Raw genomic sequence first — 10,568 nt, 5'->3', positions numbered from 1 at the left:
GTGGGGGGGGGGGGTTCCGGGCACCCAGGAACCCCCCCCCTAGGTCCGCCCCTGTAGAGAAAGACACACTTAACTGATAATCTGCAATCAAAATTATCACAATACTTCTTTCGACACACACACACACTTTTTTGAATCCTGCTGCTAAAGCTGAACGAACACATTTCACAGCAATATGCAAGCATGCATTCTTGTATTCAACAAACATGTAAGTATGCACTCTTCTTTTGATATGGCATTTTCTGGAAAAGATTTTGTTTGAGTGTTTATGGAGTAGTTGTATTTCATTTTCTGGATAGGGAGTCAAGATACAAACAACAACAAAAACATATGCTGATCGTACAATAGTGAACAATAATTATATAGTGCATATTTTGTCAAAGTGTTGGTGTCAGAAATATGCACTCATTCACTGCCAGTATGATCGTTTTGACTATTGATTGAACAATTCAACACATGATAGTAGTACTCATTAGCTTGGATGTGCAGGTTTTGGAAAGTACATATTTAATTGCAGAAAATGTGTATTGGGACCGTGAGGCCTTTCATCACTTGCCTGAACATTATTATTCCTTGACATAGTTAAGGTTAATAAGGATTGGCGGTCAATAAACCCCTCAGTGGATTTGTTTCCAAAAAAAAACATCGTCAACTGTAGTGTTGCTCCTAGGCCTAAGTTTTTTTTATTCACTGGTCCATATTTTTTTCTGATTTGAAGCACTGTTGTGACCACTGGCTAGTCAGCCTGTTGTCCGATACACTTTTGACATGTTGGAGGCCCTCTGATTGAAAACAATATTGTAATAAATCTTGAAGAAGGTGTCCGTTTAGCGAAATCCACTTCCTCTCCATTGTATAGTTCTTGCACCCTTCAGACTGTTGCTGAAACAATCAGTTCAGAAAATCATTAGTGTGTATAGTCTTAAGCCAAAACACTGCAGATGTTTTCTTTCACATCTCCATCTACTTATTTGTTTTGCTTTTGTAGTACACTGACTCTCCTTTCTCAAGTAAAAAAAGAAACAAAACTAAAAACAGAGGAAACAAGCAAACAAACACCACCACCACCACCACCACAAACAAGAATAACCTAGCTGAAGACAAGCTGTTTTGCACAACGCAAACATGTGCATAGCTCAAAATGGTAATTAGACAAGTAATTAATCATGTCTAACAGTCAATTCCTAGAAGTGTGTTACTTTAATAACATAATTATAACAACTGAAGGGAAAGCTCGCGTGGATCACCTTCATCTTAGATTATTAGACTCAACAAGAAGAGCAAACGCTCGATCGAGTCACTTTCGCAGTTCTGAATATTATATGAGGCATCAGATGGACAGGAAGAAATTGCTATTCACAACACAATGAGTCACGTTCACATAAAATTTGAGCCCGGTCACTTTTATAGTTTCCGAGAAAAGCCCAACGTTAAGTTGTGTGTTGCTGAACAGAAAAGGCTAGTTATCTCCCTTGTTTTTCTGATAACGTTCGTAAAAGGCTACAGATGTAAATACTTTGATGTAAAGAATAATCCTACAAAGTTTCAATCACATCCGATGAACTTTGTCAAAGATATAATTTCCTTTGACGCTGACCTGTGACCTTGAAAAAGGTCAAAGGTCAACGAAACCATCGTTAAAGTGTAGAGGTCATTGGAGGTCACGACTAAACAAAATATGAGCCCGATCGCTTTGATAGTTTCCGAGAAAAGTCCAACGTTAAGGTGGTGTCTACGGACGGCCGGCCGGACGGCCGGCCGGCGGACAGACTAACACTGACCGATTACATAGAGTCACTTTTTCTCAAGTGACTCAAAAATGATCTGGCACTTTTGACTCCACAAACGATAAATATCTGCTTCTTATATAACCCTTCTCTTGAAACTTAAACGAGATCAACTAGACGTGATTCATAGCTAGATATGGAAGTGTAATATGTTTGAAAACTCTAGCTAGCTAAATACAAATCAAAGAAAAGGACAATTCCCCATAGTTTTATATACTGACCTTATTTGCTCTCACTTTGACATTTCATTATGGCGTACCAATTGTACATCATGACTGTAGGTTATGAAACCTAAGAGGATGTGAAGTTTAAAAGATGTAGGTTCAAAAACGATTTTTTTTATATGACTGGAACATTACCTTTCTGCCGGCTATACAGACGGCCACTACTCAGTACTAAGACTCCGGAAATTGGCATGTGTCAAGACAGGCGCTTTCCCATCCCACTGCAAAATAAGACATTCTGAGTTTTTAAAAAATCAGCTACAGCACAACCTCAAAAGTATGATCAGCTGCGAAAAAAAAGCAGTGCGATGCTTGAGCATCATACGATACTAATTGTACAAACTTAAATAGATATGAAATGAAAACAATGCACAACACCTGAAATTAATGCTCATTTTTGTGTGCCATACAGATAAAAAAAAAATAAAAAAAGCTACTAGAACTAAGAAGTACTTGTTCCATTTAACACAACTATTATTTCTGAAATGTGTAATTTGGAAGAATACTTGGCATTTTGGGGTGTTAAATACATTCATTCATGATATAAGCAAGTCACATTTATTTGTTTCTTTAGTCACCAACATTCTCAATTACTACCTTTACTTTTAGTCTGTATCTGCCACTGTTCAGAACATTTGTATTTTTAATCTAATCCGGGTTCCGGTCGGATATGTTACAAACACTAAATCAGTTGGTGTCAATTACCAAATGGAGACACAAGAAAGAAACTAATCTGTCAAAATATGGTTCCATGGCATATGTGTCGTCACAGGGACATGCTCAAGCACTTTCCACAGGTCGTGAGAACTAGTACATGTACTGTTACAACAAAACAAGAAGGGCAAAGCCCACACGACTCACATGCTGAACAGACCTTGATCTTTCTTTCAGAATAATTTTACAATAATTTTACAATAAAACTGAGAAAAACAATATTTATTCGGTAAAGAAAATAATTACAGAAAACTTGGAACTTGAAGATATGTAACCTAACGTGAGTTAGTATGAAAATATAATGTATTTCCCTCACACATATGTAGTTTTGGAAGAGTTATTTTCAATAGTTCAAGGTCAAGGTCACTTCAAAATATATACATTTCAACTTTGAAGGACCCTTGCGACCTTGACCTTGAAGCAAGGTCAACCAAACTGGTGTCCAAAGATAGGGCTTACTTTGCCCTGTATAGCATACATAGCTAAGGTTGCCATTCTCAATAACTTCAGAAAAAACTGTGAAAATGTGAAAAACAATCGTTTTTAAGACAACAATTATGGCCCCTGTGACCTTGACCTTGAAGTGAGGTCAAGTTGCCAAACATGTTTCTGAAGATCTTGTAACCATACACCATCAGGCCACAATTGGTGTTGATAGACTTAATAGTGTCCAAGAAATATACAATGTTAACGGTTTCACAGACGGACGGGGGGGACGGACGCCCGGACGCCCGGAAGGACAGGCGGACGATGTCGGTGAGTATATAGACTCACTTTTGTAAGTATAATGTATTTCCCTCACACATATGTAGATTTGGAAGAGTTACCTTCCATAGTTCAAGGTCAAGGTCACTTCAAACTATGTATACAATCCAACTTTAAAGGACCCTTGCGACCTTGACCTTGAAGCAAGGTCAACCAAACTGGTGTCCAAAGATAGGGCTTACATTGCCCTGTATAGCATACATAGCTAAGGTTGCCATTCTCGATAACTTCAGAAAAAAATGCGAAAATGTGAAAAATGGTCGTTTTTAAGACAACAATTACGGCCCCTGTGACCTTGAACTTGAAGTGAGGTCAAGTTGCCGCACATGTTTTTTGAGATCTTGTAACCATACACCATCAGGCCACATCAGGTGTTGATAGACTTAATAGTGTCCAAGAAAATCCAACGTTAAAGTTTTCCGGACGGACGGACGGACGACTCGGGTGAGTACATAGACTCACTTTTGCTTCGCATGTGAGTCAAAAAGAAAAGAAAGAGCATGAAATACAAATTAAAAATATAATGCAACAGAGCTGTGAGTTTGTTTCAAACTCAAAATTTAAAATAAAAATGTATCACTTGAAAACGTGACACACACTGACACACACACACACACACACACACACACACACACACACACACACACACACACACACACACACACACACACACACACACAGATGATCTTGTATTTGTTTTTATAACATCTCCTAATTAAACCATTGAAGAATACGTGTCTGAACTTACTCAGAGATGAAGAGTTGACCTTCTGTTGTTACTGCTCAAGAGATTAGTTCTGCTCATGCTTGCCGCCTCGGGTTTTCCGTGTTCGGCCTGCGTTGAAGTTCCCCAAGCATCCTCTGTGTAAAGGGAAGTCTCTTTGTTACGTCTGTAGCTCCACTGGATATGATTGAGGCTTCGTGTAAAGTTCCTCTGCAATTTGCTGTTCCAGCACTATCAGTTATCAATATAGAATCCTCCACCTGCAAAAATGCCAATAAGACCCCTAATAGTTATGTGTAAAATAACTTCTGATTCATAATGTAGATCTACACCGGAGAGCCAAAATTGTGTGACTGGACAACTGATGGGTAAACCTGATGAAATATAATCTGTATTTGGTATCACTCGGAAATTGCTGCTTCCATATTTAGCTATGAATCTTCAAATTACAATTTTAAACTGATTTACCCTTCACCTTCGCTTCCAAAAATCACATCAATCTAAGAGAGGAAACATAAAATCACATATCTTGTTATTTGCTTCTGGCCGTTAGATCTGAATGCAGTATTACAACTGCACTAGGTGCACAGACTGAGTTTGAGATCTACTTCAATGAGTGAGCCGCCCTACCAACGCAGCCTCTCTCAAATAGGCTGCTGCAGTGCTGAAGGGATTGGGATTATCTATTCGAAAATTTGCTCACCTTCAAATGTGGACTCCCGGTTGCGTCTTCAGCAGAACTTAGTCAAACCATGGCTTATAATTATGTTTCGTGACGTCCAACAACAGGTTTTGAATTAGTTCATCGCAGCAGTGAACAAACAATTCTCTCATCTCTGCTCCTGGTTGAAACAAAACCACAACCCCTGACAAAACAGATTTTTCAGTTTTCGAAAACTATCCGAAGACTTCTAGTGATGCACTGGCCGCACTGGCCAAATCAGTTATATATTTTCTCTGGCGAATCCATGATTTCCAACTCCATCACAAGGATGAGACTATCTAAAGGTATGTTTGCATCACATTATCTGGAAGTTGCAAGAAGAGTCAATGAATAAGAAAGTTGGCGGTGAACAGACAGATCCACCGACGAACGCCGCTGACAACTTTTTAATTATGCCTGGTCACGGGGTCACATGCGCAGGAAGCATGCGCAACCTGTCTGTCGTCTGCTGCAATCTCGGTTTCTGATAACTTCACTACTTCCGTTCGGTCTAGAATCACGAAGAGGGTAGAATGTAGGTCCGTGGTATATATGTATACGTATAAGTTACAGCTCCGTCCATCCATGGTATCGCCTGATATTTTGTCGAGACTGGGTCCATGAATTTTCATGGGAACGACTGTGCCTTTCTGTGTCTCTCAATTTTTACACCACTTGCTACTCATGATTGCATGACACTAAGAACAGGCAAGATGTGGATATCGTGGTTTTAATGATACATTCGGACATACAAATAGTTACCGTTGTTTTCTTAGATACGTGTGATCTCTCTTTTTCCCCTGGTCCTTTCTTTTTGGTGTTATTTAGCCTGAAGTTTGTTGCAACTATTGGTCCGCTTGCATTTGTTGTTATAGTAATTGTGGATATGCTATTTAATTTGTCTGTGTTGCCTAATTGTGTTGTCACTGTCAGCTTGATGAATAAAGGCTATGAGAAAAAAAAATGTTACGCTTCACCATCAGCAAAATATGCAGCTAGCTGCATATACTAAATATTTCTCATACCTTGACCAAATACGATGTTTATTTTTGCGTGTTCTCGTTTTTTCAGAGCCACACACACACACACACACACACACACACACACACACACACACACACACAGTCTCTCTCTCTCTCTCTCTCTCTCTCTCTCTCTCCTCTCTCTCTCTCTCCCACCCACACACACACACGTACACGTATACACACACACAGTTTCAATGTTAAAAACTTGAAACACGTATCCCTGTAGCATCGATGAAGGTTGTATGCAGGAACATCATAAAAGCTTGCTTACAAACGGACTCGCTGTCTTCGAATAAAACAGCTTTCGAATAAAATAGCTTACCGTTGGATCTTTGCTCAAACTGCGGCTTTCTTGTCCACATTCCTGGCGCACAGATCTGCAATGTGCAACGTTACTGTTGAATACACACAATTTATGTTGAAGTCACAGGGCACAGACAGACATATCCCCCCCTCCCCTTACACACACCACACACACGCGCGCGCGACTGCGTGAAGATGCACGTCACCTTATCATTTAATCACACAATGTAAAAACGTGGTGGTTAAAACTGAATAGTATCATGAATCTCTGAAGAGAATCTTTTTTTTTCCAACAGTCGTTCGTGTAAGGCACACGCAGACGGAATGTAGCTGAAGCCATACCGTAAAAACTAAGAACAGATCTATAGATTCTAAAACAAATGTGACATTTTAGTTCTATTCATCTGGATGAGCTTGATCTGTCCGAAGTAGAATCGGCCACTGAAAATGCAACTCCCCTCCCCCCCTCCCTTTCCCACGACACACACCACGACACGACACTAGCTGAGAAAAGGAAAACGTGTGGAGGAATACATAATGTAAAAACCAGATCTAAAAGTAAGCCCGGTTTACGATTTCAAACCGCCTTTGAGTATGAAATGTTCGGACGCGCCCTTTCAGCCTACAGTGAAATGGTAATGTACACGTACAAGCTTTGCTTCAGAACTGTGAAACGTAATATTATAGTAATAACTAGGTTTGAAAATTGAATTCAAATATACAAGTAAAGTTAATGGAAGATCAAAGTAAAGGTTGGGTGTAATGTCAAAAAGTATACTTACATTCCGTTTCAGCATGCTCTTCCACAGGAACAAGAGGCGAAGCCTTCAATAGCGTGGGGAGCCTGTCCAGAATTATGCTTAGACCCAAAAAAAATGGTTACAGAAAGTTTTTTTGTTGCAACGCATTTAGATAGCCTGTCTCAACATTCCCAACGAGTTATACCGTTGGCAGCCTCTGCATAACTTTTTTATGACGGTTTGATTACGTCACATATAAAAACCCTTGTTTCTGCCAATAACGCCGCAAAATTCCACTCTACGCCGCTTCATTAGCCTACCATCATCTATAAGGAACACTTTATTAAGCCGGTGGACGGACAAGGGTCAAGTGTATGTGCAGACTAAGAAACGGCATCCATGTCCTACCCCCGTGTCACCACAGTAAGACGTAAAAGACCTTGGTCATTCTGCTATTAGTGCAGTTAGCTGATTACACCTTAACACGCGCACACCTGGTTAGCACCACTCTTGTTGCTGCAAGCTTTCATTTGGAGGAAGCTACCCGAATTTCCCAGCCCTGGGATAATAAAATAATGAAAATGAAATGAACAATAACGCATTGCAATGCGTTGTTCACGTACGGACGATAAAAGAAATACGCATTCTTTAATATGACTATACCTATTTCTATCCCTTTGTCTTCTTCAGCAGAATACTTCCTAGGACGGCTTTCATTCAAAGTCATCTACAGGTGAAGAAAAGAGTGCATTACTCAATTGGCCTACCGTTTGAGGAAAACATGATGGTTACGATGTTTCACTCTCGATTTCAAAAGACGGTAGAGGCGAGTTGCAGCAGCCAACACCGCGACATTCCCCACATCCAGATGTGCACTCTAGTCCGTGTTTCCTGCAACTACACCGCTTTGTGTCACAACCACTTTTGCATGTGCAGCGAATCACCTTTAACACATCGGCTGGTGCTGCCGGCAGATCTGTTGTCACTGGAACAAGGATGCCATGCTCAAGTTTCCAGCCGTAGTCCGTGGGATCCATGGCCACTTTGAGTCCCATCCATTCTTGTACTTGCAAGTACACCCGCATGCTGTGGAATCGGGCAGCTGCTGAGGTGGGTGGCAGAGTGTGAATTTGCACAAACGTTGTTCCAACAGCTACCTTTGAACAGAAGAGTCGGTAGCGAAGTTCATCGAGACCCTCTCTGGAACTACCGTTGTAGAGCAGCACTAACGCCTTTTCACCTGCTGATAGGATATCCTCTAAGGTCGCATTGTCTTGGAGGAACACTTCAGCAAGTGTTTGCAACTGTAGGTTGTTTCTGAGTTCCTTCATCGAGGCTGCTTCTAACTCTAGAACACCGTGAAGCTGCACAGCAGTGTCCTTATTGATGCTCAGTGCGTCAACTTGGTTCACATTGAGTTCAGACTCGTAAGGGGTCGAAAGTGTTTCTGTCTGCTCATCTTGCGTGTTTTTATCTCTATTCCTTTCTGTGTCACTTTCGGGCAGTGGCAGTGGCACACGGAATATGTCAGACAGCAACAGCATAATTAGTGCTGCGTCAACAAGTATGTGTCCTCGAACGGCACGCAGCACAGCTTTCCCTTGAAGCATGTTGCTCGCTGCGTTTGGTGCGTACACAGTAGACAGCACTTCATGAAGACCCGTTTCTTCCATCAGATGGCCAATACACGCCAGGAAACTCATTTCCAGATGGAAGGGTCCAAGGCGAAGGACAATGGCCAGGCTTTAAGATCGCTGCCATCTGGCTCACTGGAGATGATGCCAAGAGCTTTCCACTATAAGGGTTGGTCAAATGTCAACACAGGTGTCGTGTTGCTGCGCTTTGCCTGAGCACTGATGAAATGCAGGGTAGAAAATATACACGAGGTGTCACTGGGATTCATGTCGATCATCGGCATAAATATTATGGATGACTGTCCTGGATATCTGCCCTTGTGGATGGCTTGCATGAAACCAGACCAAGATGGTCTGTCGGGTTGCAACAGCCAGCAAGCTTTCCACAGCAGATCCACCTTTGATGTTACATCTTCTACAAACACGTTTTCAAGATGTTCAAATTTCAGCTTCAGCAGGCCATCACACGCTTGTCTGTTGTAGTACTGAATGTCAACTTTAGCTCTTTTCACTATTTCTTCTGGCTTGACGTCAGTTCTTCTTCTGATCCTGTCTGTTTTCCCGATGGTCGGAGTGACAGTGGCGATCATTCCCATTCCATGAAATGTGTTGCACCCGTCAAGTGTTGCTGTGTTGTGGTCGAGGTTGTCTGCGATATATTGGGTAAAATGGCCATCAACTTGAAACGCAACGTTGTTTTCTGAAACGGCAGCATTCATTTCATAGGTCAGAACCTCCTTGCACGATTTACAGAATCCCAGAGAATACAATGTGTCAATGATATTGAGAAACTTTGAATCGAGACAGTGATGCATTTGCACAGCTAGTCCTATTTGTAGGGGGGACACAGCAACAATCGTGGGCGAGATGCCTGCATAATTGCCTGTCCAATCGATGAGACTTTCACGCTGGTTTCCTTTCCACTGAAGATGTTTTCAAGAAGAATCTGTAAGGACTTTGGAACAAACTCTAATTTGGCGCCACGCGATGAAATGTCATCATCACTGGGGTACATTGCACGGGATGTCGGCACTGCTCTTATGTCATTCTTTAGCAGTTCTGCAGCGGTTTTGAGAATCAGCTCTTTCTGTGCATCCTCATCTTTGACCTTTTTTGCATAAAAGTTATGAAGACTTGAAGAGGCCGTCTTCCTGAATGTTACGACATTTGACTTGCCGTTGACTTCCGTGACGATGAGCTGCTCACCAAAATAATTTTGAAGTTCTTGTTTCATCGTCGGGTGGCTATAAGCATCATCTGTAAACTCCTTCATTTTGATAATCAGGTCGTTCACTGTTATCTGTTCGTTTTCATTTTGAACCAGGTAGGTAGCAACTTTCTCCAACGCTTCAGCTTTCCTCTCATTTTTCGGTCGACCAAGTTTCACCTGTTTGTTGACTTGATGCGACTGAGTAAACTGTAGTGGTCTTTTCCTGCTCCGAAAGCAAAGACTACAGTTTTGATGGTAGACTGCATCAGCAGCTGGCAAATCTGATACAAACTCCAGTCTGCTTCGTACAATGTCTGCCCATTCATCACAGCGCTGCGAACAAACTTGAAAAATTGTGCGTTCAAAGTCAAGTGTCCTAACTGGATACTTTTTGGGACGAGAGCGCGAGTCAAGGTTTGCTTCCTTGCCGCAAAAAAGGCAACATTTAGCAAAGTCAAAACATTATTACTGTGAGCACAAATTCTGTGCTAGACTGATTTGATAAAGCGTTCTATTTTTCTGCTTTCTTCTTCAAAACGCTCTGAATGTTACGTGCATTCGTGTAATTGCGACGACAAACCTCGTGCACTGCTTCACCTTCTGATAGACAAACGGCATCACCACGTTCCAGACTAGCCTTGTTTATGGTATAGATCTCTTCCTCTGTCTGTTGGCACAACAGTCTTCTCTCCAAGGTTGAGCGGATCACCACACAAAACACACAGCGCCATGGTTTGTA

This window comes from Littorina saxatilis, linkage group LG5 (genome assembly GCF_037325665.1).
Source record: "Littorina saxatilis isolate snail1 linkage group LG5, US_GU_Lsax_2.0, whole genome shotgun sequence".
Classification (NCBI taxonomy): domain Eukaryota; kingdom Metazoa; phylum Mollusca; class Gastropoda; order Littorinimorpha; family Littorinidae; genus Littorina; species Littorina saxatilis.
Note: the sequence above shows the minus strand (reverse complement) of the source record.